The following is a 23214-nucleotide window of genomic DNA, read 5'->3' as shown; positions in this document are numbered from 1 at the left end:
AGTCATCATTGGTTTTGTTGCTATTGGTGAATATTTTATTAGTAGAGACCCAACTCTCTGCTCTCTGATAAAGATAGCATTAAGTCAATGAGCATTAGACACTTGATGCAATGTAGTTCTGCTGTGTGGTAGCCTTCAGCCTGAATTATACTTTCTCTAAACTTTGCTTTCCAAAATTATAAATGTGCACTTAAAAATGTCTATCACTGCTACCACCCACTCACCCTTAACGCACATGTACCCATCCTCCACACAACAGTTAAGCTAGTATTTTAAAAACATTTTATGTCCACATTCAGTGGGACACAATCCAACTTATGTTTTTAAAATACTAGCTTGCCTGTTGAAATTTAAAATACTTTAAAATTTCGTCCAGTACCTATGAGGTTCTACATCATTTGGCCTTTGCCAGACTTGGACCTCATTCACTTTTCAAAATGGGCTATTGTTTTTGCTTTAACGTCTTTGAAAACACCAAAGTCTTTTCCAACTCAGAACCTTTGAACATGCCTTGTCTTCTGCTGAAATATTCAGATAGCTGTTTTTTCATTCCTGAGATTTCAGCTTAAATATGACTGTCTTGGAAAAGCCTTTATTTCTTGATACTACACCTCCAAATGAATCCCTTGTATGATTGTGTGAGTGTCTTGTTTGTTTCTGGCACAGTTTACAATTATTCTATTTTTCTATTACTTCTGTTTCTTATCAGATTCCTCCCATTTAACTGTCAGCTTCATCAGGCTAAAGATCATCTTATTTGTTTCTGTGATTTGATCCTGTAGTAGAAGTACAATAAATATTCCTTACATGAGTGAATGAACGATTATTACATACTATGCATATAATCAACATGATTTTCCTAGCATTTGGCAGATACTTAAAGCAATGTTATTTTCCTTCTTTCAACAGTTCAATTAAAAACGAGAGCATGCTTTCTTTGTCTTAAAGGAGAAACGCAGTGAAGGGTCAGTGCACATATTCTTGTACCACCTGAGTTCTTTTCTCTGTCCCCACACTCTACCTCCACAGTCTTTTCTTCTCTTTTTTTTTTCTATCTCTGCATTTTTCTTACTCACTCCCTTTCCCTGATATGGAGGAAATGAAGCTTATGAGAACTATTATCTTCTGGATAATAGAAGCTTTATTATTATATGAAAACATCACCTTAAACGTAAACATCTATACTATTTCTGTTTTAAGGTGTATTTGCGCTACTTGTTTATTTGTTGCACATGTAACACATTTCTATATCATTAAACACATTTATTGAACTTCTATTGAATAGTACACTTAACACTGCTCTAGATAATAGGATTTTTTTTAATGATGAGGTCTGTAAGCCTTGTTCTTATGAAGCTTATATTCCAGTGAAAGGAGATAACATGTGTTATGTATTCATGTAAATATACGTGAGTTCAGATTTTGAAATGTGCCAGATTAAAAAAGAAAATGTCAGTAATATTACTCAGGGACCAAGGCTGTCTAACATTAGATGCAATCAGATAACAATGTTAGGGAGGAATTTTGTGGTATCGTGACATTTTTGTTGAGACCTAAAGATGACCAGGAGCCAGTTCATCAGAGACAGGAGTGATGGGTTTCAGACAAAAGATAATGCTATTTGCAGAGACAAAGATGAGCTTGGGCTATAATTTGAAGAGAAAAACCAACATTTCAGTATAGTGATCAAAGAGGAAACTGGCCCAAATTGTAGTGTAAGGCAAAGTGTGAAGGATGTTGCAGGAAAGCAGAAGGAATTTTCATTTTATTCTCAACATGATGGAAAGTCATTTAAAGTTATAGGCAGAGCACTAAGTCTGATTTCTATTTTAAACTAAAATAGAAATAATTCTGGTAATTCTCTGGGGAATACAGTATAGAGAAAGAGGAGCGCAGAGGCAAAGAGTCTGGTTAGGAGGCTATTAGCATGGTCCAAGTGAGAGATGAGCGGTGATTTAGGAGTGATAGATGGTGGCATGCAGAAAAGTAGTGGTATATTTTGTTGACTGAGCCAAGAATACTTGGTGATTGAATGAATGTGTGAAATGTGGAAAGGAGGGGTTGGGACAGGGAATCAGAGATGACTCCTAAATTTTCGGCTTACAAGGTAGGGTAGAGAATAGTATTCTCTAGTGAGATTTGGCATGTATGTATTAGTCCATTCTAATGCTGCTAATAAAGACATACCCAAGACTGGGTAATTTATAAAAGAAAGAGAGTTAATTGACTCCCAGTTCCACATGGCCGGAGAGGCCTCACAATATGATGGAAGGCAAGGAGGAGCAAAGTCATTTCTTACAGGGCAGCAGTCAAGAGAGTGCTTGTGCAGGGTAACTCCCATTTATAAAACCATCAGATCTCATGAGACTTATTCATTACCACACAAACAGTATGGAGAACCGCCCCCCCATTATTCAGTTATCTCCACCTGGTCCTGCCCATGACACATGGGGATTATTACAATTCAAGGTGAGATTTGGGTGGAGACAGAGCCAAACCATATTAGAGGGGTTGGGGCAGGGAATTAAGGATGACTCCTAAACTTTTGGTTTGCAAGATAAGGCAAAAGATTCTGTCCTTTAGTAAGATTTACTATGTTTGTGTATTGGTGGCAGGCAAGGAAGGCACGATATCCTTTTATGGACATGTAAGCCTGAGACACTATTTATGCATCAAAATGTATATAGTTAATATTTATTTGTAAACCTGTAGCTGTTTCTGAAACATAATGCAAATATTTACAATTTACTTTTAATTTTATTTAAAGGTCTTAAAATGTTTTAATGCTTAAACATGAATTTGGGGTCCTATATGTTGAATTGTCTAAATGCCCTAAAAATATCTTTTTTTTAGTAAAGATAAATATTTAATTTTACAACTTGCAATCATTATGTAATATTAAATCTCAGAATATATGTGTTTCCTACTTGGCATAATATTATCTTTTAAATACATCCATTGACATTTGTTGCATGTAGCTGAAACACAGTGCAACATAATAAGCTTGCCTGCAAAATTCAAAACACACATTTAAAAAAATGTTACTTTATATTAACTGTGTGCCACACTGAAAAATAAAATGCTGGACTTGTGATTTCTAGTCTGGCATGTAAGGAACTTAGAAGTTGCCACTACATCCTAATAACAAGTAAAAAGCTGGAAAAAAAAAAAAAGGAAAAATCAACAGCTCTTCTTAGATCTGTCACAGAAGTTAGGTCACAGGGCAAACCACCACCCCCAAAATTAGAGACATACACAGGCAGATACCAACAGGAACAACTAACTGGAGCAAAAATCTCATTGGGGAACCAGTGTCTGGATGGGAAAATCTGAACTGTAATTGACAAATTACTGGAGGCTCAGTGTGCATGTCTGAGAGATAAACACTCCAGGAGGACCCTGTGATAAGGGGCATTCACCTCCTATGACTTTTACCTCCAGGAGCTCTACCAGGCCCTCACTACTGAAAATTCCCCTCATGCTTCTGACAGTGGGAAGAGAAAAGGAACCATTTTGAAATATGCCAGAGCATTATGTTCCTCTTAACAAGGCCTGCCATCAGGAGTAACTCTTTTTATCAGGACCTAACCTATGGGGGTTTTATCAGAGCCTAACTGAACTTGGGCAAAAGTCATACCCAACTCTAGCCCACTTAAGGGTCAAAAAAATTTGAAAAGATTGAGAAGCACCGGTGAAGTTCACAGCCCAGGGGCACAGACTCACCAAAACACTGAGACCTAATTACAGGAGTATAGACTGCCTCCTCTCCCCACACACCTTACCACCAAACCACTGAGGCCGATTTACCTGAGGCCCTTTCACCTAATACATCATATCCAGTTTCAACAAAAAACATACTGAAAGACAAAAAATCACAGTTCAAAGAGACTGAACAAGCATCAGAACTAGAATCAGATATGGCTAAGATGTGGAATTATTAGACCAGGAATATAAAACAACTATGATTAATACGCTATAGACTGTAATAGAAAAGCCACACAGCATGCAAAAGTAGATAGATAATATAAACAGAGAGATAGAAATTCTAAGAAAGTAACAAAAAGAAATGTTAGAGGTCAAAAATACTGTAACATAAATGAAGAATGCTTTTGATGGACTCATCAGTAGATGAACATGAATAAGAAAATAATTTCTTGGCTTGTGGATATGACAACAGAATTTTTCAAAACTGAAAGCCAAGAAAAAAAATACTGAAAAAATAGAAAATAACATATAAGAACTATGGGACAACTATGAAAAGTATAACGTATGTGAAATGGGAATACCTGGAGAAGGAGAGAAAGGAACAGAAGCAATATTTGAAGCATTAATGACTGAGAATCTCCCACCAGTTAATGTCAGTCATCAAACCACAGATGTAGGAAGTTCAGAGAACACCAAGCAGGATAAATGCCAAAAAGAACACCAAGCAGGATAAATAGAAATGATATGTTCAAAATTTAGAAAACCAAAGGAAAAACCTCAAAGGAAGGGAGAGAAAACTACAATATACCTACCAAGTTAGAATTCTATACTCTGCAAAATTATACTCCTGAAGTGAAGGAGAAATAAAGACATTTCCAGACAAACAGGAATTGAGAAAATTTGTTGTCAGTAGACCTGTCTTGCAAGAAATTGTTAAAAGAATTTATATAGAGAGAAGGAAAATGATACTGATCAGAAACTCAGATCTAGATAAAGAAAGCATAATATCATGTGTTCTAACCACAAGTAAATATCTAAGATAATGTATATGTAAATTAGCCTGATTTAGCCATTTCACAATATATGCATAGTTAAAACATCATGTTGTACATCATAAATATACACAACATTTAATTTTCAATTTAAATCAATAGGTACAAAAGTATGCACCTCAGAGAATAAATAAGTGATGGTAAATTTAAAAATTTATTTTTCTTAATTCTTAATTGATAAACATATAGCAGTTTGTTCAAAATAATAGCAAAAATTTATTTATGTTTACATATAAGCAAAATTAATCTATAGTCGATCTACATATATATGTCTATATGTTTTTATATGTAAATAAAATGAATGACAATAATGTTAGAGTGATGGGAAGGAGAAATAGGTCATATTTTAGGATTATACTTGCACTACTGTACTTGTAATACTATAAATGGTACAGTGTTATTTGAAAGTTAACTTGGATTCGTTGCAAATGTATGTTGCAAACTCTAGCACAATCACTAAAAAAAAGTTTTAAAAAAAAAAAAAAGTCAAACTGATATTAAGAAAGGACAGAAAATAAAATCATATAAAATGCTCAATTAAAACCACAAAATGACAACACTAAAAGTATGATATATTTATCTGAAGGCAGAAGTATGCTGGTAAGTAGTTAACAACTGGTTCTCTGGGGCAAAGGCCCTGATTTATAATGTTTACTGATTTTCATGTAAATACTCTCAAAATTGAGGCTATCAATGTATCAGCACAAATATGGAACTGGGAACAGATTATTGGGAACATTTGTTGTGTTCCAACAAGTGTTAAGTCCCAATTGTGGGGAAACAATGGCCCACTTGGGGCCAGTATGTGAGACTCCTGAACACATTTTAGATTTTGCTATTCTGAGTACCTGCATCCTAAAGTTATGTTCATCTATGTCTAAATTTAAATTATTGATCATATCAACAAAATACAGCTAATCTAATTAACCATTCTTATTAAATAATATATTAGGAATTCAGCATTTCAGTGAATACTTGTTAGGAATAAGTACGAAAGTTAAGAATTGATTTTTTAGGTATTGTTTGAATTCTTAAGCCTTTTAAATTTAATGATGACTTCAGACAGCTTCAGAATTTAACCGCTTACTTTATGATCATGTACAGGTCAAATCCTTTAGTCCTTACATAAATGTTCCCACTCAAAATAGACTATTGAGCTCAACTCAGAAATCAGCTTTGTGTATGTCTCATATGATGCCTAAATCATTTGGTTTTGCTTTGTTCTTTTCATGTTATGCTATTTTTCGGTCTGCCTCCTGCTTCCAGGCTTATATCTTATTGCAAGCGTTTCTTCCATTTAAATTTTTTTAAGAGATCTGTCCCAGGCTGGCCTCGAACTCCAGGCTCAGGAGACTCATCAGCCTCCTGAGTATCTGAGACGCACACCACCTCTCCCAGCTCCTTTAATTTTTAAATGGTTATTTTTAAAATATTCATGCTGTCTGCAGTCTTTCAGTCTTTCTTCTCATTCTTACTGTGAATCTCCTTTACCGTTGTGATGCTGTTTGTACACATTTGCAGACTTTGTGTTCCTATTGTGCTTCTATTTCTTTGTCTTTTTGTAAAGACAGATAGCCTTCTAGAAATGGCCCACATGACTCTCAAAGAAGAGGGAGAAATAAAAGAATAATTATTGCAGCCTACATAAATGAACAGTGGGGATACGACAGAGGCAGATAAGAAAAGAGAAAGAGAAAAGAAAAAAAAAACTATTTCTGAAATGTCTGTGACCAACATGGCTGGCAAAGTTTCAATCTTCTTTTTCCTTCCTAGTAAAAGTAACAGGAGCTCTGAAGCTAACTATAAGCATGGCATGGAAAAATATCTAACTTTAACAACAACAACAACAAAATCTGATAATTAAAATCTAGTTTTATCTAAAGCTGTTTTGAAATTCCCTATTGAAATCAATACATACTAGCATAAATAAAAAAAATTTAAGTGTATCAATAACAAATGGAAAACAAATTCCATATTCAGTTTCATGTTGGTTAAATGCTGTATATAAAACTAAGCACCAAAAGAAATCAATAGTCATTAACTGTCTCACCCACTGAGTAAAATAAATGATAGATTAGCTTAAATGTGATCAAACTTGTTCCCCTATTCAAAGGAAAGTACTTTTCTGTTCAAGGACCACTTAATAGAATGGTGCTGGCTGGTCTCCCTAACACCCAATTTCCTAAAGTCATTTGAAGGACAGGATTATTTAACTCAAGGTCTAAGCAACTAATTTCAGCCAGGGACAACAGCTGTGTAAGGAATATCGTTGCCTCGGGAACATCACCTAAATATTGGGTATCTCATTTTTGGCCTCTTTGATCTCTTGAAATGATTCATTTACTAAAAAGAAAACTCACCTGCTCAGTGTTTTTATGTTTCTTTTTAATGAAAAAGTGGCCAGTTTTGTAGGTCTCACTTCTTGGTTTTTGCCAAACAGAAAGCACTTTCTGAATTTTGAGATTGGCAAAGTATCTCTCAGTCAGGCACAACTGGAAATACAAGATATAGTAAAATCAGCCTTTAAACCACACTTGAACCAGTTTTGTCGACTCTATTCATTTTAAATTGCTGGACGGGTGTTATAAAATTAGAATTTAAATCAAAAAATTCCATTACTATATTTATTTGCTATTTGAAAAGAAAATTCAAGGCATTTATACTATGCAAGTATCTAGCTTTGATCACAGATGCTTTTATACTGTTTTCCATGGATATGTTAATACTTATTTGCATTTCGTTCTAAAACCAATTTCAATACTTCTTCCTACCTTTAAGAAATATCCATTACTCTCTGTCAATATATAACTAAAGGAACTGTTGGAATGATATCTTTACCATTTCCTTCAGCTTAAACAATCTGAATTTTCCCTACATTCAAGAAAATTGGCCACTTCATTGCTTTTTCTTCTCTTAAATAATTGGAGTCCAATAAGATCTATGTTAACTTTTCTAGATACTAGATACTGAGCATTTTCATCCAATTTTTTCCTATATTCTTCTTTCTTTCAGTACTCTTCATATTTCTTTCTATGTTTTTAATATGGATATTAGTTCTATAAGTAGCATACCTTTAATTCTTTACAGCCCCAAATAACAATGCAAAAATGATAACAATGAAAAATCAATCTTAAAATCTTATTTACCATGGATATCTGTATACTTGACACAAGTCCAGGATATATGTATATATATGTATAAATATATGCACATATACATACACAGACAGATATGTATACATGTATATACATATACATCAGCGATATATATATTATATGATCCTATATCTGTCACACTATATTTAGCTCTACAAAAGTATAATAAACATATTTTTTTGCAGTTATGTTCACAAAAATGACAAAAAAATCAATATAGCTGATAGAATTGATGGGCTCTATTTTTACGGACCATTTCTTTTCCTAAAAGTTTTCAGTGGTATATTCTTCTACATCTTTATTCCCTGAGGACCTACCCTGTTGCCCTAAACATCCATTTACAGGCCCCCTTTGAATGGTGACTGATGACAGGTGTACCTCAGAAGTGGGGGTAGGGTCAACTCCAAGCTCTGTGACATAATTGCCTTTGTATATTTAGGATTGCTTTTAAAGCAGACACTTTTATTGGTATTTGAAATAAAAGTTTGTTATTTTATAAATAGAAATAGCCTATGAAAAATTCTCAGGCAATTTAAGTAGACTTTTTTTTTTTTTTTTTGCTTTTTCATCTTTCATATGAACTTACCCTCTTGAAGTATTCTCAAAGGTTTAAGAGGTTGAGCACAGTACACCATTATTTCTACCAATTAAGTAATCTCTAATCACATCATCTACAGCAGAATTATCCACATATCTTTATGTCAGTCACCATCTATTTCAATCAAAGAACACTGTAAAGGTGATCATTTTACTTTATTTAATTTTATGTTATTTTACTGTGCTTTTTTTTATTATTTTATCAAGCTGTGAAGGAAATAACACCAGGGTGACCTGAACTTTATCTCCCAAGCTGTCAGAGTTTATTGAATAAAAGGTTGTGGTTTAAATTCAGGACAATCCACTGTCTGACCCCCATCAATAGTCTTTCAATCTCTTTCACAGAAATTGATCAGGTCAGTTGGGCAACATTTTTTTTTTGCTTATATCATCTTTTATAGTAGTAGCTTCATAATCCATTTTTTAGCTTACATAATGTTTGTTACAAAGTCTTATGACAAGATTTTCAAGTATGGTAAATATATTCATTCATGTCAAATGGCCACCTTGAGTAGGATAAGTAATTCTATGTTCTTTATAGTTTTCATATTTAAAAATATACAGTTTTTAAAATAGGATGAGAGTGTGTGTGTGTGTGTGTGTGTGTGTGTGTGTGTGTGTTTCTGGCATCAGAAATTTTCTTTCATCTCTCATTGATTCCAGATCCTATATATCTAAAAATTTGAGATTATAAATGATGTTTATCTATTTTTGAAGACTACCTATTGCTGATATTTGAGTTTATAATTACCCAATTTTTTATTATTCTCTTTGTTAATGTAAATTTACCTATATCTTTTATCAATTTACTTTTTAGAGAATATCAGCAACTAGTAGTTATAACTTCATGATGACAAACCAAATCAATCTGATCATTTGTAGTAAAATGATATAAAAGATTTTAAGGTGTATAAAAATAGGATGTACAAAAACAATAATCTTTTTTGTAGAACAATTTTATGTAGGCAGTTCTGTCCAGGTCTTTCTCGTTATAGTTGTTCACTAGAGTAGAACATACAGGTAGAACATATATCTTTTGCTTCCATTATGTAGTTCCAAACACACTTTATTCTGCACTGCATAATAACCTACAAAATATCTTTTTTTTTCTCTAAGAAGATAGATTGTTATTCACAGTGGCAACGTATCAGATTACCATCTGGTGGATCTTGTATACTTAAATGATTTTTATTTTTGGCTTTTAGTTTGCTAACATTAATAGAAAAGGGGACTCTAAAGGCTACCTTGCATTTCTTTGTTTGTAAAATCAACTATATATTTTTCCTTTTACTATAAGGAGAATCAGATGACATTATTAAATATTAAAAAACCTATAAAACTGATTTCAGTATTCCTAAAGGACCTACAAAGCTTTAGTATTCCTTATTCTTCTTGATCTCAGAGAGGTTCACATAGTCTAGTCTATCAATCAAAATGTCCTATGCACATATGAATAAAGAAAAGAAAGATTTAAAAAAAGGAAGGAAGAAAAGAAATATTTAGAAGAAGGAAAGGAGAGGAGAAGAGGGGAGAAAAGTGGAAGGGTGTGGACAGTAGGGGAGAAAGGAAGCAATGGAAAAAGAGGAAGAAAAGGAAAGATCCCTCAGAGTTTTAAGTTTAACCTAATCCTAATGCCACAGTGACATTTCTTTCAAGTGAGTATATGTATGCCTTTTAAAATCTGATTGGCTGACTGTTAGACACTCTGGAAAACCATTTTGGCAGTTCTTTTAAAAACCAAATATCAATTACCAAATGTCATCGACATTTATTCCAGAGAAATAAAAATGTATATTTAACACTAACATCATATATATTTATAGCAGCTTTATTCATAATAAGACAAAACTGGAAACTACCCAAATTTCCTCAACAGATCAATGGCTAACCAAACTCTAGTACATCAATATCATGGAACTCTACATTGCTATAGCAATGAAAAGGAGTGAACTCGAATCACACAAAAACCTGGGAAAAACTTCAGAGAATTAAGCTGAGTGGGGGAAAAAATGTCATTCTCAAAAAAGTTACATATTGTATGATTTCATTTATAGAACATTCTAAAAAATATGGATATGGAGAATAGATTAGTAGTTGTCAGAGAATAAGAAGCGTTTGAGTGGGAGGAAAGTGTGCGGGTCCACAAAGGGCAGCATGAATGACCCATTTAATGGTGGAAAGGCCCTTTATCTTGCGAGTACCAATGTTAATATCCCATTTGTGATATTGTACTATAGTTTTGCAAGATGCTAGCACTGGAGGAAATGAGGTAAAATATATAATAGACCTTCCTGTATTATGCATACGAACCTGCTATTATCTCAAAATTTGAAAAGTTTTTACAGAAGGAATCAGGATAAATTTCATTATGATTTAATAGCTTCTGCATACGGTATATTTGCAAGTGGAATATATAGAAGAACACTTAATGGCATAGTACATTAAATATACATGATTGATGCAGAGTTTGATAACAATATCTTTATACTCTTTTGAAATAAAATGTGCTGTTATCATTGTTTATAATGACGAGTCAGCTCTCTGCATTGAGTAACTATTTTGGCACATTTTTGATTTCCTGTGTTATCTCATTCACCATCATGTTTTATACCTCTTTGTTTTTGCCAGAATTATGTAGAGAGAGAATTTTTTACCTAGAAGCTATGGAATAATAGCTAAACAAGCATTTTTATTAGCAATGGAAGATTTGTATTTTTTTTGGCAAACTTGGTTACCAGATGTTAGTCTGTTGGGTTATTTTTAGAATCATACTGAAGAACTCAAATAGCCATTCCAAAAATAAAGGTTGAACATTAACATCAACAAATAGTTTAGTCTTATCCCCGACAACCTAAGAAAAGAGGAACACATTCTTAGGTGTTTGATTTATTTATACCAATTACTATTAATGCAAGTCTGACCATTGATTTGTTAAAAATACCGTCAATCTTATGGCCATTTCTGGCTCCCCCGTTACAGTTTTAAGGTTTACATTGAAGATGTAAGGCATTTTCAAATGCCAAATGTTGCAGATTACAGATTACAGAGATTTGCTTTTGTTAATATTCTCCATCAACAAGAGTTACAAGTATTTATTTATGGCTTCTATAATATTTCCTTAAAATATTCATACATGGTTATCATAATTCTGGCAATATATAGAACTCAGCAGATTTTTATTCCGTATCTATAAATTTCAGTTTTCTTTCCCATTTTGCAGGAAAAAGGGAATGCTTTAAAACTTCTAACCTCTGTTAAAAAGTGGTAACAAAAGGCCAATGGAAAGAGTACTAGTTACTATAGGAAACTTTTCATTCGTTTCCCACACATGTGATTATCAACGTATTCACATAAGAGCTGCATTATTAGAATAAAAAGTCTTATATTTGCTACTCACCTAGGCTGTGTCCACTCTAAACATATGCAGGGTCTACTGAATCTACAGATGAGCATATACTAGATATCATACAATTAAATATATTATGAATTGTAAATCAGACTGCAGAAGAAAGAAATTAGTTGGTGCAATATCTTCTAATTTCAATGTGCAATATAGTTTTTGAAACACATTTCTGCTTAGGAGGCCATATTATGTAATAAATACATCAAATCTTCCTTCTGATAATCTTACCAACTACCAAGTTACTTCTCACTTAACTCACAGAAGAAGGAAAATTTACTGAGGACTGCATCCTACTGTGTTTTATACTGCTGACCACCAGTCATGAATGGACTTCAGCCAGAAGCATGGGTGCCCAGTTTATACTTTTACATAATAAACTATCCCCACTATCACTTGAATATGAATAAATACATAAATATCCTAATATCTTTTAGGGTATTTGGGGTTATTTTGTGTGTTTATTGTTCTTAACCTCACTCCTGCATGCACATAAATAAATACATTTCTTAAAAATAGCTATTTTATTTTCTTAAGTTTCACAAATTTACATTAATTTGCAATAAGAATGTCTCCTTTGGAAAAATATTTGTAAGTGAAATATATCATCTCATTATAAAAGTCCTTGCAAGAATAAAGGCTGGCAGATACCCCCATGAAACAAAAACACAAATAACAGTCTGAGAATCAGCAGAGTAAAAAGAAATAATAGACAGAAAAACAAAAATAAAAGCATGTTATATGTAGTATATATGACTATAATAATAGGTCATACATCATATATGTGTGTAATTAACTAGACTGAATTAACAAGGGAATGTCATCTTAAAATTCAGCTTTAGGTTATGAAATAGAAATGTTCAATGGCTGTGACCCAAGTAAACTGAAATAATAAAGGGAAGAAGAATCAAGTGCAAGCTCATTTGATCACCAGTGCTCTACCTGTGTGAATTTGCTGCAGTGAAACCCCTTGTGCCATAACCATTGCTACAAACAGCCTCCCTCTATGGAGAAGTGGGGGAGGGTGCAAGGTGCAATCAAATGAGAGTTAGAGAAAAAAAGGAAAAAAAAAAAAAAAAAAACAGCAACCACCCTTGCCACTCTCACACTGAGAGGAAATCAATGGAAATGGATGAATGGGGGGTAAGCCTCGACTGCTCTCTCTGGTCCTCGATTGGACACAGCTAATCCCTGTGACCTTTAGGAAACCTGAAGGAATAAAATGACCCCAATAATCAAAAGCACAATTAGAATGAAGAGTGCAAAATCGTGACTGTGGTTAGAAAAAGCAGACAATGAAGAGACTATGGAGGAAATTGGTCCCTTTAGCAGTTGAATGAATGCAGCCTTAGAGGTGCCCTTAATGGTCACAGATGGATGGCAGCCACAAAACACAGGACACATGAGGGAGGGCAGGTGGGGAGAAGTCGGGAGTTGTCACATGATCTGGATGCTTCAGATGTCCCCCATCACCATCCAGTGAACCAAGCATAGTTTCTGTCTCTCTACAGGAGGCAGTAAAACAAGTTGGGCTGATGTTGAAATACCACTGGGCAAGCAAAAAAAAAAAAATGTTTCATCCTAACAGTGAAGAAATCTGCAGGGTAATTTCAATACCAAGTGTGTTTTCTTTTTTTCTTCAAAGTAAAATGCATCTTTATCAGCACAAAGCAACCCGGCAATTAGGCAAACTAAGTTCTGTAGTTCAAGTAGTTTGACATAAGGATGACATGCTGTCTATGTGGAAATATTTCCTGAATGATTCAGTTGGGCATTTCATGTAAATGAGTGCTAAGGAAATGCAGTAATGAAGATGTGAAGACACACAGTTAGAAAGAAATGACATTTTCAAAATTAACTTTTCTCTTGAATCTTAACTGATACGTTATTCACTTTTTCTCTCTGATCTAAACTCCCAATTGGCACATTAAATAGAGACAGAGTGTGTCTTTTCTCATTGTGGGAGGAAAATATGTAGGATTTTGCTTGTTAAAAGATACTAAACGATCCATTTAAATTGGTTTGTAATTTGAATTAATTATAATAATAGCTTTTATTAACTTCTTACTAGGTGTACAGGATTATCACAAGATTTTATAAATCATTGCTTATTTAATGCTCACAACACTCCTGTGAAATATGTACTATTATTTTATATTTTATAGGTGAAGAAACTGAGGCCAATCAATAAATAATATATAAATAAATAAACTTGCCCAAAGTCATAGCGTTAGCTAATGGCTCCTAAACATCACACAATATTGATTATCTAAATAAATAATAACATATTTAGCTACAGAGATTTCAAAATGTCAAGTAAAAAATTTGATATTTTGACTGAATTTAACAAAACGTGAATCTTATTTGAATATCATTCTACCTAGTAACTAGTAGCAGTGATTATGAACATGGATTATTAACATACTGAAGAAAAAAGGCAATACATTTATGTATACTACAATGATAAAAGAGGACTAGATAAAGGATAAGAGCTCTGTTTTTACTTCAGATCTCAGATGTGATCACCATATCTCAAATTCAGGTTTTACCTCTACGAAAGGGATCCTATTTCTTCCTGATTCCCCATCCATCATTTTAATGCTATAAAAAGAGTACTCCATTAATTTAGGTGTTACTTTTGTGCCATTTCTGAGCCTGAAAATGTAAGATGTATTTGTTCATACTATAAGGGCAGCTGGGACACCACCTGTTAACTAACTTCAAGCACCATTTAATTAGCCTGTGTTGAAGTTACCGTATGCTTTGACTGGAAGGGAGTGGAACAGTAGCAGATGCTAAGCACAATAAAAGAAACGCCTTTGAATACCAGGGCAAAGTGGGTGGAGAGAATAACAAAAAATGTCAACAGAAGGGGAGAGCCAGAAGTACTAGTAAAATAGACCGGAAATTAACTCTCACAGATAAAGTTCAAGGCAGCAAATCTCTGCAGATTAAATTCCAACCCAGCAAGGTATCTGTCACATCAGATGTTATTGAGGATTTGATTTGAGGATTTTGAATAAATGCAGACCTCAACTGGACGATTGGCTCAGTTTTTAATTATATAAAGGGGTAGTCATCACATTATTTCTATGATAACCTCCCTGATTTTCTTTGACCAAACACTCAGACATCAAGAAAAAAACATGTTGTGTCAACTCAAGCATAATTTCCCCAATTACTTTAAGAGCTCTACTTTGTCAGTGTTTCCACTAGGAGAGATCTGGAACAAATGATTTTAAAAGTATGAGCATTTCTCCATCAATAGAATGATTTTTATACAGAAGGCACTCTACCTTGTTTAGTCAAATTAAGTTGAATTGAAATGAATTAAAAGCTTCTTCTGTGGCATTGATATTCTTCTAAATAGGCTTGTCCATTAATGCATTTACCTTTCTAATATTGCAATAGTGTATTTTATGTTAATAGAATTGTTATATATATATATATATATATATATAATATATGAAACTATATATTGTTATAAAACAATGCTTATATATATATCTATATCTATTTGTATATAGATAGATATAGATATAACTTTGCTGTTGATGTTCTTGCTTAAATATATATTAGATGTCTTTTATTTAGTCAGATTTCATCAGTCTGGTGTAGCTACATGTACCCCAAATTAGCTTAAACCAAATTGTACTTGACAATTTTTGTATAGTTATACTACTATTGTTTTCAGAATTGTAGCACTTTTGGAGATTCAAAAATAGAATGTAACATTGACAAATGAAATATTAATTCCAACTTGTTATCAGATCACTTTAATTTCAATAGCACCCTCTCAGAAAAATGTCCTCCATTCCCATCAGAATATATCTTTGTCATCTCTATATCAGAAGTTCCTCAAATCACAGGGAATTTGTAAAACCTAAATATAATTCACCTGCCTGGCAATATTTAAATATCTTCCTTGTTTATTCATACTATATTTTTTCAGTTTTGAGTATTATCACAATTTATTAAATTTGTTATGCAGTTTGTTAATCATTCCTCTTTTAACATGTAAGAAGAAAAACTCTTGCCAGTAAGACCGTCACTTGAATTTAGTTAATAAAATTCTATTTCCAATGTATACATTACATTTACAGGGGAGAGAGAGGAAGTAATATGTTATTCTGTTAGAAATAGCAACTGACCATACTAAGGTTCTGAATTAGATTTATAGTGATTATAATATTTTAGATATATAAGTACATGACAACATCCCACATAAGGAAGTAATGCCTATTCATTCATCAAGAAAAGTTACTTCCATCTTAAACTCTTGACTCCAGCAAAACTATGGCCCAGTGTTTCATCTAATCAGCCAACAAAAACTGTATTGATTGTCAACTCTGTTCTTAAGCACTGTGTTAGGGCGAGGCATAGGAATATGAGTGAGACATGACCCTATCTTAATCACTCTTAAACTTATTCCAAAAGATACATCTTTGTTGTTGAAGAATAATTTTTAGAAATAATTGTCAAAAAAAATCTTATCTTGATTTCAGTCAGTACTTTGATCCCCAAATCGATATATTTAAAAACACTGTGGGCAAAGCCTTATGCTTTTGAACCCCTATTCTAATAATATTTTTTGTGTATTTCTTGCTTCAACACAACTGACTCCCTTATTAAATACTTTATTTTGTTCTGTCTGTAATAGGACACGTGAGGAAGCCCTGATGATATGCTTAATGGAGCTCAGAAATAGATTTGTGAAATTATCCAATCTTATTGTTCAATGACTAGAAAAGAATCACTAACCTGGTGTCCCATTGTTTGTATGCTATTGAAATTCCATCTAGTTCCCAGAGTGAGATTGATGAGTAAAAGGAGGACATGATGTGTAGTGAAAAGTGGAGTGCTTTGGAGTCAGAAATAATTTGGAATTAAATTTCAGATCCACTATTTACTAGTTGCATGACAGAAGTATGTCACATATTTCAGTATCTCAGAGATGGAAACATTGATGAGGATCATAATGATGATGATGGTGGCTAGCATGATGATAGAACTTTAAGCAGTACATGAGAACACATATGTGCATATAAAATGATGTGTTAAACTAAAGCATTATATAAACATTATTTGTGATTATAATCAGTGCAAGTTTTACTTCCTTTTCTTCACATTGGATTCATTCAGTTATCTAATCACATAAACCAGAAAATGAGAAAAAAGCAGTAACATATATTTTGAGATCATTGCATGAAATCTGTTCTTTCATTTACTGCAGTCCTGGCATCTCAGGCCACAGGTTAAAATTACCTACTCTCCACTAAGTGTATTTCAGCTTATCCAAATAATAAACTACTCTGATTTTTTTTTCTCTTCTAAAAACCATTGGAAGATGAAGTTTTCAAATTTTGAAATAACCATCCAGTCCCTAAACATTTTATTTGAAAACAGATTTTACATCACGGTTAACGTGTTTGTTTATTTTATCAAAACACAGTTTCTAACAAGTATTGTCCACCTGGATCATTGTAATCATGGTTCTCCCATCTTTGAAAGAAACATAAGGAAACAACTAACACATTGTTTTCTGTTCTCATATTGCTGCTTTAAAAAATAGTTGATTCAGTATTTAGTGGTACATCTTTAACTTCATACATATTCTATTTAATGTTCTACAGTACATAGATTTCTTCAGCGATGACAAATATAATTCTTTATTTGCATCACTCACTAAATATTTTTAAGTAGGTACCACCCAAAATCACCTAGTGATTTTTTTCCTCTCAATCTCTGTAACATAACTTATATTCCTTCCCATAGTCCCAGTTCAAAACTATAGGACAGATAATAAAATACATTCAACAATTATTTCAGCCATGCATGAGTAAACAGAAGTTTGAATTTAACTTTAATTTGATCTTGTAGAATTTTGATGTCAATTTAAAGCTTCACAAATATAGGGTTTTTTTGTATCTAATTTTATAATTCATTGCCGAGGTTTCTAATTAAATGTTCTCAGTACTCCATTTAAAGTACCCCTTTCCTGCATTCCTCTTGATTAGTAGGAAAGAATCAATAAGAATTGATCCAATTTGTAGAACACAATTCTCATATTGATAGTAGTTTATATTCATTTGCTTTTCCCTAATCTTTTATTAATGGTCATCTTTAAAATGTCAATTAATGCCAAAGCTCTGCACCATGATCATGCAAATCTATAAAGAAACTAGCTTGACACTTTGTAGTAAGTAGGGCAAAAGGAAGAAGGTTTTATGTTTTGTGTTTTTATTATACATAACTGAATATGACAGAAGGAAAGAAAAGGTTGAAAACCCTAATGTTTTGAGCTGTGATTGGAAACCCAATTTAAAAATTAAAAATAAACAAATAAAATTCTGAATTTAAACCAACAGGCTTTTCTCTTAGGCCTCTACATTCCCACAATATAACACTGGCTACCATGGGATAATGAACAATTTAAAGAACTATGAATTGAATGCTAGTGCAAATATGAGTCTTTGTACTACAAATCTAATATTACCTATTTTAATATCACTGGAGAAAGAGAAATGTCATTGCATTAATGTCTGCTGCACATTAGAGAGAAGGCTTTATATCATTCAATTTTCATCCACCATCGTTTAAACTTTTTAAATGTTTTTCGAAAAAGATTGAGTGATTGGTAATGTTTCGCCATGTTTGCTGTAGCTCTTTCTCTCAAGATAGTTTGTATTCATCCTTTTGAATGTGAGTTAGAGAGATGATACCTCATGCCCTAATTATTCCCACCTGTGTATCCTAAAAACTAAGGATGTTATTTTTTTCTGGAATCTTTAAGCTGAATCTTAAGTCTTCATTGAACAATCAACATTTGTTTTCAGAAAGGCTTCATAGCTGATATTGTATACTGTATTACAGAATGGTCTTCTCATTCTTAGTTACTAGCTATTGGTGATACTAAATTTGATTACTGACTTACAGTAATGAATGTCTGATCTATCCATTATAAAAGTGTATTTTTTACTTCCAAGTTAGCAAAGAACCTCTGGGGTGATATTTTGGTGCTGTAAAATAGGCTGCCTTCCAACCATTTTTCACTCAATAGATGTAGGGGCTTGGGGATATGCTGGTCAAAGGATACAAAATTTCAGTTAGGAGGAATGAGTTCAAGAGATCATTGTACATGATGACTATAGTTAATAACAATGTATTGTAGTCTTGACCATCTCTAAAACACTCAATTTTAAGTGTTCTCACTACAAAAAATGACAGGTATGTGGGGTAATGCATATGTTAATTAGCTATGTTAAGCCATTCTACACTGTATACATACATATTTCAAAACATCATGTTGTACCTAGCTTAAATTTGTCAATTAAAAAATAATTAATGTTTAAAACTCCAAACATTTAATGAATTGTTATATTTAAAGACAAAGTTTCCTTGAAGACATAATTTCTATTGTAAAGAAAGATATGGGTGTTTATTCCCTTTTATACTTGTTGCTGTTATTATATATGCAAAAGACTGTTTTAAGATGCTCCACTCATATATTGTTTGTGTGTATGTATATTGTGTATGTATATATACATATGCATGTGTGTACATACATGTATATGTACATATATACATGCATGTAATCTTGTATATGGTAAGTTTAAGTATGCCATACAATCCCTACACAAAAATATATGAAGCCATGTAGCAAAATATTTATAATCAATAACCTTATAAGTCAGAGTTCAGTTTTAACCCCAGAGGCTTTTTAGTGAATTGTAAAATTCTAAAAATATTTTAATATTTATGTAAAATATGTAATATAGGTAAAGACTACAGGAAAGCAGCAGGTTGAAGACAAGCAGGTGAGTTTAGTGTTTATTGAGAAAATGTGTGAAGTTTGTTGGAATTTACATGAAATTGAATCACCAATGGAAATAAAATTTGGTTGTCGGTAGAGCATCCAATTGAGAAATGTAGAAGTTCCATATGTTATGAAAAATAATCAAAGCCTTGAGTCTGGATGAAGATATCTATAGACAGCACGTTGAAAAGAACAAGATGAAATCTGAGCCATGTGAAACACAAGTATTTAAGGGGTATGGCGAGGGAAACAAGTTATCATGGATGAGGCATTAGTCCTCCAGATTTGGAGTCAATGGATAGAAAATCTAGAAAACAGATTTTGTAAAATAAATTTGAGAAAAAACGAGACTTAATTATAAAATTGGAATTGATCTCCCCGAAAAGTAGTGAAGGCCCATTGGCTACTAAATTCACAGGAGTGTACATATTTCATCGAAGATTGTTATGAGGGTCCATCTGACCAATTTCCAACCCTGAATGACTATGATGTTATGATTCGAGACTTCCTTTTTATATTGAAAGATGCCTTATTTGTTTGTATGGATTTGAGGATATAGGATGTATAATAGCATTTGAGTTTATTTAGAACAAGCTTTTTATCCCCCCTCTGAATAGAATACTGGTGCAGAAAATAGAATTTACATTCTGTTCAGTTGTTTCAGATTGAGCGTCTATCACTTAAGCAAGGTTTGTATTCTTAGTTACCATCTCTTTATTAAATTATTTGTTATCTTTGGTTCAATATAAGATGGGTAGGTATATAAATGAGAAGCAGGCAGAATACCTGAACCTCAGGAATTTAGATTATAGTGGGGGTGACAGAAACATAAAACCCAGCAACTCTGCTGCCAGTGTGTTTCTAGATGGAATGGCAGCTTTTACCAATTGCAACTGAACCTACTTCAATTCAGGCCTGGGTAGCCCAAAATTCAGAGCTGGAATATAAGAAGACCTCCTTCAGATGTGTTAAACACACCGTAATCTCTTGCTCTCTTCTAGTCCATAGCTCGCATAATCAATACTACTTAACCAAAAATTTAAGTCAATGTCTTTTGAACTGGGCTTAAATTAGTCCTCCATCTCTCTTGCAGTTAGTCAAGTGGCTATTTCATGTTATTGTTATCTTTTGACAGGAAGGAGAAGAAAGAAAAAATGTAGTAAAGCAGCTAAAAATAACACCTTTTGTTTCCTTTTGGTCTGGTATATCATTAATTAAAGGCAGAACAAGGCAGATTGAATGGACTTTTGAGATATGGTAAGATTCATTGATTAATGCAAAGTCTATTCTTTCCTGAGCCTAAGAGGGGGCCAGAAAGGTGATGAGTAAGAACAGAGAAGCAAATTTATAAACCACTTAAGATAGGTTACATGCAGGCGAAAATCTATTTTATATGATTTAGGTATTTCATTTCAAATGACAGTAAACTGTTTTTCCTCATCTCTGTTGCTTTCGTAATAATATCCTCATTCTCAGGAAGAATTCAATAACAAAGGTACACAAACCTCATCCCGAAAGTCTTGCAATATTTTATAGACACGCTGATTTAATTTATATTGTGGATTTGGATGAATCTGTATTATATTTTTAACAGAGTGATTAGAAATGTGTGGTTCCACATTAAGTAACAGATTGTAAATTAAAAGTAGGGCTTCCCTTAAAAGTCTGCATTGTGCTACTAAAAAATAATTCATACAATTAAAGTGATTCAAAACACATTCTATCATTTAAAACACGATTGTAGGTAAGCAAGGTGGTTCTCATAAAAGCTGTTTCATGTATTTGACCAAGCAATTTCTGATGATCTTCCTACAACAATCTCTTATATTTGGTTAGTCTGCATGAGCAAGATGAGTTAATTGATGACAGAACATTCTGAACACTGCCTCAAAACCCACACAAATGCCTGCTCCCCAGTCTTTCTCATTGATGTGACTTAAAAGTTTGACCTCAACAACTTGTGCATGCAATAAGTTCACAGGCTGATAAGGTAAAGTGGACACATTTTCTGCTTTATCACTTGCAACATCTATTTTAAGGGTAAAATGACAGCCATCACTAGAGAGGCAAGAATGAATAAAGCAAGAATGAGTATCTTTTCTCTTTTGTCTGCACAGATCTGAACTTTTCTTATCATTTTAGCTACATCAGGTTATTATAATTATGTGACACTTGTGGGAGGGCGGAGGGAAGGCAGGGAGACTAGGGTGAATAAATAGGCTGCATACAAAAGCCAAGTGGACTCATGTTAGCCCTTTTATTCCTTTTTAAAAATTTCTAAATCATCCCTGAATAGCTGTGTCTAAGACAAAATGTGTCAACCTAGCTAGTGGAGACACAAAATGAATGACCTCTGTGATGTTTCCAGAGGGCATTACCTGCATGTACTCACTGGCTCATTCATAAGTGACACAGTGTTCCCCGTATAAACATCTGCGCTTCTTCACTGCTCAGACCAAGAAATCCTTCCTCTGTAGATATTGTTAAAGGTGATTTTTTTTAAAGCCTGCAGAACATCAGAACTTGAATGACCTATGGCTCTACATTATTCGATTTAGGAGGTACACTCTTGGTTTTCATTGTGTCTGTGTCTGCTTATCAGTAGCAGAGCTATAAACACTGCTCATAGTTATCTTACATAGATATGACAGGTAGAGTGATTGTGCACCAGAGAAATTTAGTAGTGTAATTGAGCTTCTATATACATATATACTGCTACTCGGCTACTCTGAGTCTGGCTACAGAAACTGAAGTGTTGTGGTTAGCCTCCACTCTGAAATTCTACATAGGAAAATTAATGTGCAACTGAAGAAAAACAAAAAAATGCATTTTTTATTTAGGAAAAATGGGGATAGATGAATGAAAATACTTATACAGATGATTGTGACATAGAATCTCAAACAATTTAAAATGTTTTAAAATATCCAAACCAAAATATCCAAAGTTAGATGTTGTTTTAGTCATGCATTTATTGCAGTAAATTTATATCAGTCCTTTAAGACAAGAGATTGTTGCCTTCTAAAATACATGATGTTGCCCCCTTTCTTCCATGTTTCTCAGAACAAGTGTGACATTTTTATCATCCTCCCTCTTATTTGACAAGACCTATTTTTCCCCACATCCTCCCTGCCTCATATGAGGTACAGTCCCTGGAGTCTGTAATTGCCAGGAGATGAAGCGATGATGGGGAGTGATCACAGTCAATAGCTTTGATTAACAATAAGGTAGAAAATTAGCAATGCTAGCATTCAGCCACCCTGCCCTCTCCCTCCTCCATATGCTCTCTCAGTCCGTGCTGGCGGCCTCACAGAGGGCAGTCGGAGCCCTTCACCAGCTTTGAAGTGCAGCAAAGGTGCAGGCAGAGCAGAGAATTACGGAAATTAAGGAGAAAAAGTAAAAACTGTAAACCATGATGCTGAGACCTTCACAGGGCTTAGTGTGCCGCAGGAGGGGCGAGGATGAAGTGTGCTGTGTGTTGTCCTTGTGTGT

General features: G+C 33.5%; 1 protein-coding gene across 7 annotated transcripts in view; it reads left to right on the top strand.

The window, feature by feature from the left end:
• ROBO1 (roundabout guidance receptor 1) overlaps nucleotides 1–23214 on the top strand; it is a 1106753-nt gene that overhangs the window by 575282 nt on the left and 508257 nt on the right. The gene's annotated exons all lie outside the window — the stretch shown is intronic.

Source organism: Sapajus apella, unplaced genomic scaffold (assembly GCF_009761245.1).
Source record: "Sapajus apella isolate SASKATOON/1434 unplaced genomic scaffold, GSC_monkey_1.0 scaffold8, whole genome shotgun sequence".
NCBI lineage: Eukaryota > Metazoa > Chordata > Mammalia > Primates > Cebidae > Sapajus > Sapajus apella.
This window is presented reverse-complemented; position numbering and strand designations above follow the sequence as displayed.